At 40.1% G+C, this 4,524-nt stretch overlaps 1 pseudogene; it reads left to right on the top strand.

The window, feature by feature from the left end:
* Positions 1–3,085: 3,085 nt before the first annotated feature.
* Positions 3,086–3,290, top strand: LOC125403327 (small nucleolar RNA U3; annotated as a pseudogene).
* Positions 3,291–4,524: the final 1,234 nt, after the last annotated feature.

Raw genomic sequence — 4,524 nt, 5'->3', positions numbered from 1 at the left:
CTACGGTTTTTTTTTTCCATCATACCAAGACTAGACAACAGTTGTTTAGGACTTGATCATTATCTTAATTTTCTCAGGATCCCTCAAAAACTCCATCACCCCCAGAAAACATGCAGTCTAGAGAACATGATGCCCACATTCCCAAGAGGTGGGATGGGGTGGGTGGTTTTTGATCATTCAGTGGGTCACACGTGGGCTCCCATAGTTACTAGTCACGGTCAGGGAGAAAGCTGAACAAATGAGATTAGATTAAGGCTCTCTTTCTGAAAGGAAAAGGGGGGAATATAACATAGAAATGATTGGATAAAAGTGTGGATTGTTGAGTCTACTTTTGAACTACCACTAGTCTCAAATACTTTATACTGTTATGGAATTTTATATATTGAAATAAGTTTAAGGTTATTTTTGTTACATTGTATATATGTCCATTGGAACTGTACCTGACGGTACAACAGTACCTGACAAGTACCATGTGGTTGAAACCTACATCCAACAACTCCACATTTTTATTATTTGTAATTTTCTGTAATGATTTTCTAGCTGTTGCAAAGAGTTCTCTCATTGAGGGGAGAGTACAATACTTATAACGGGTTCAAGGACAAATCTTTGGAATGTAGTTAGGGACTGTGCTGGTTTAATAAAGTGATGGTTGTAGGTTTTTCTCCAAGACCCATGACTTCAGCAGCCCTGGGTAGCTCGCTAGGTTTCCAGTACCAGGCATGATTTCCTTCTTACTGAGCAGGGCTTAAGTCCAGTTAGAGAACTGCTGGTTACGCCGAGGCGTGCATGCCACTACTGCACCCTGCACAACATGCTGGTCATTGATGTGCTTCACAGACATCACAGCTGGGTAGGACTGTTGGCTGCTTCCCTCGTTTACCTTCTGGTAGCATGGAAGCTGGCCCTCGGGGGGGGGGGGGCTTTCAAATCAGTTCCAGCTCAGGAGCCTCTGGACCCTACATCTGAAGTAATGGTGTTCTTCATCATTAGGAACTTACCTTAAACCTCTGGGGAGCAACCAAGGGCAATAACAATAGTTCGTAATGTTTTGGAAGCCTCTTGGACAACCCTGACCACACTCAAAAGAGGGATTCCATATGTCTAGTATTGGGGTTTTTGTTATTGGAGGGAGCATTCTAGACCCAGATACAAAAATTCCATTTAAACTATATATGTAATGAATATTTATACACAGAATTAAGAGTATTATAGGTTTTAGTGATGTTTTTAATGCCATATAACATTACTATGTAATATTTAATGTTGATAATAAAAGTGTATTGCTAGCTGGACATGATGGCACATGCCTTAAATCCTAGCTCTAGGGAGGCAGAGACAGGTGGATCTCTGTGAGTTTGAGGCCAGCCTGGTCTACCTAGTGAGTTCCAAGACAGCTAAAACTATAGAGAGAGAACTTGTCTCCCCTATTACACGCCAAAAATAAGTGTATGTGTTTTATAATCAATTTAAAATACATGAGTAAGGGACTGGAGAAATGATTCAGTGGTTAAGAGCACTGAAAGCTCTTCCAGAGGTCCTGAGTTCAATTCCCAGTAACCACATGGTTGCCCACAACCATCTATAGTGAGATCTGGTGCCCTCTTCTGGCATAAAGTTGATAGAGCACTCATATACATAAAAAAATAAATCTTTAAAAAAAGTATAGGTAAAAAATATGTATTATTACAGAAGTGAAAGTTAGTCCTTAGATAAAATGTGTATCAAAGTCAGTCCTATTGCATGTAAAATTAAAATTCAGATGAAACTAGTCCATAGTGATCCAAACATGACTGCTATGGAGACAGAAGGATCTACAGAAAGGGGTCATAGGGAATAAGGGAAATGCTTACCTTGATGGACATAGTCATCCCTCTGGTCCTATAGAAACTAATCAAATTGTATAAACTCTACACATTTTTCTATGTGAAATTTAACTCAATAGAAAAAGCCACTGTAGTCAGCAGAAGTGTCACATATGCACAACATAGAGATCACAGTCCATACATCTATGTGACAGCTATGTCACATAGCTAAGTATGTAAAACTGCTATACACAGAAGTGCTGACCAGATGTTAGCATAGCAACTGGAAACCGAGGTTTGCCATCTAATAAAACTTCATCTTTATTTTTGCCGATATAGTGTTATTTGAGCAGTGATTTGTGTGTGTGCATGCATACTTTTAAAGATTCAGCTCCTTAATGCTGCTGGTGTCTTGTGCTACTGTTCCAGGAAACTCTACACTTCTGCCATCAATAATTGCAGTAAACAAAAGCAAAGGATTGACAGAGGGAACATAAGGGTGATATGCCACCCAGGGTCTCCTTTGTTTTGCTTTATTATTATTGCTGTTGCATTATTATTGCTGATGCATTTGGATTAAAACCCTCATTTTCCCAAACATCTCGACTGTTGACTGTCAGGAGTTGCCAATTCCAGCTCCCCTCAACTCTGAATCCAAGCAAGCTGACTGACCTGAGGAATAGAAACTCCCTCAGCAGCCTCTTTCAAATGACTGCCAAAGAGAAGACTCAAACCCTGGCTCTGGGTGACACTAAAGTACCATCCCAGTGCCAGAAAATCCTGTGGGGCCAGCAGTCAGCTGCATTCACACCCTCAGAGGTGTCTTTGCTGACAGTAGTCCCATGAACCTGCACACACATCTCTAACATGGAGATGAGAATCCAGTGTAGGATATTGGTGCCCCTACTGAGAGCAAGTAGCCATTTCTTAGGGTTGGCTTTCTGCTCCATGACTGGCCTAGCTAACAAGGTGAAAGAATGCTGAAGCAAAAATATCACAGCTAAGGAGAAAAAGCATAGAGTATCAGAGGGCATTGCAATGTTTGGGTAAATTTATTCCTGGAACTTAAATCTGTAGAAGATGAGTTATGAAAGACTATATTGCAGCTGAAGAGATGGATGCCTCAGCAGTTAAGAGCACTGGCTGCTCCTCCAATGGACCTGGCTTCAATTTCCAGACCTGAATGTGGCACCTTCTGGCCTCTTAGGGCACTCCACGCACATGGTGCACATCATGCAGGCAAAACACTCATACACATAAAAAAATATTAACTTTAAAAAGAAAAGCTATACTTAAGTAATATTTCTATTGTTACTACAGAAGTTTCCCTGACCTTATAGAGTACTTGAAACCATGGAAAGGAAACACACTATTCTTCTCTGAGTATGAAGCCACTGCTGATGTAACTTCATCACACAGGCTACATGCCATTGATGAGTATCCTCCTCTTCCTGTAGGAGAACAAGAAGAAGATGCCACCTGAGTGGTTTTTTAAAACTTGAGAGGAAAACATGTCTTAAGAGTAGCCAACATTATACTAAATAGGGAAAGCATGTATATGTAGCATGACTAATAAAAACCCAGAGACAGATATTGGGGTTCAATCTGAAGGTCAGAAAAGCAAAACAGTCAGTCACAGGCTCTTACCTCTACCTCAATCTGAAATGGTGATCCTGCCTCCAGGAATCCTCAGAATGAGATTGAGCATTTGAGCTATCTCCTCCCATTTTATATTCCTCTCTTGGGTTGGGCTTAAAGGTGTGTGCTACTAGGATTAAAGGCATGCACCACTACCACCCAGTTTCTATGACAGTAGTGTGGCTACTGGGATTAAAGGTGTGTGTCACCGCTGACTAGTCTAGAAGGTTGACTAGTAAGGCTGTTTTACTCTCTGATCTTCAGGAAAGCTTTATTTATTAAAATACAAATGAAATATCACAACATTTCCACTTCTTTTCTACAATAAAAAGACTATAACTAATATAAGAAAACTATATACAATAAGTACAATAACTATATACAATATATACAGGCAATAAATACATCAACAATGTCTAGTCCAGTTGCATTTGACAAATTCAAAGAAAATAACTCTGAATCTGTCCTATCTTGGTGAGTCCAAAGTCTTGTACCTAATCTACTTTCTATCATAACTTGCTTTATGCTTCAGGTAAACAAGGAAAACTCTAACCATCTAGTCTTCAACTCCCTTAGAGACCTAAGAAGGAAATAATATTAACTGAGTAAGCAGGAAGTACAAGCAAGCAATTTCCAAAAGATGTGAGAAATGATAGAAACAGCTGGCTGCCTGGACAGTCACCCAAAATTCCTCTGTAATGCTGGGGCATCTATCTTCAGCCTCCAGGCCTAGCATATCCATTAGGCCTTTCTGTGCAGCAGGATATTCTGAAGGGCTGCTTCTCCTCGTCTTGGCAATGTTTGGCTGTCACTTTCTTTGGTATTCAACTTGTCCAATTAAGAAAGCAAACTGTTAGCAGTCAAGGTAAGGACATTTTCTTGCCAAGTGGCTTACTTTTGCCACAAAGAAAGGAAACTCCATGTGGAGTTTTTTCAATGCCCATTTTCTTCTCTGAAGTAGATTGGCACAGTCAGGACAGACATGTCTCGCTGTCATAAAAAGAGCCTATGTTATTAAAACATCTTAACTGGCATATTCTGTAGATCTCGGAACTGTTTCAAGATGACCTATCTAAAATATATC

The sequence above is a fragment of the Myodes glareolus genome, chromosome 3, assembly GCF_982192425.1.
Source record: "Myodes glareolus chromosome 3, mMyoGla1.1, whole genome shotgun sequence".
Lineage (NCBI taxonomy): Eukaryota > Metazoa > Chordata > Mammalia > Rodentia > Cricetidae > Myodes > Myodes glareolus.
This window is presented reverse-complemented; position numbering and strand designations above follow the sequence as displayed.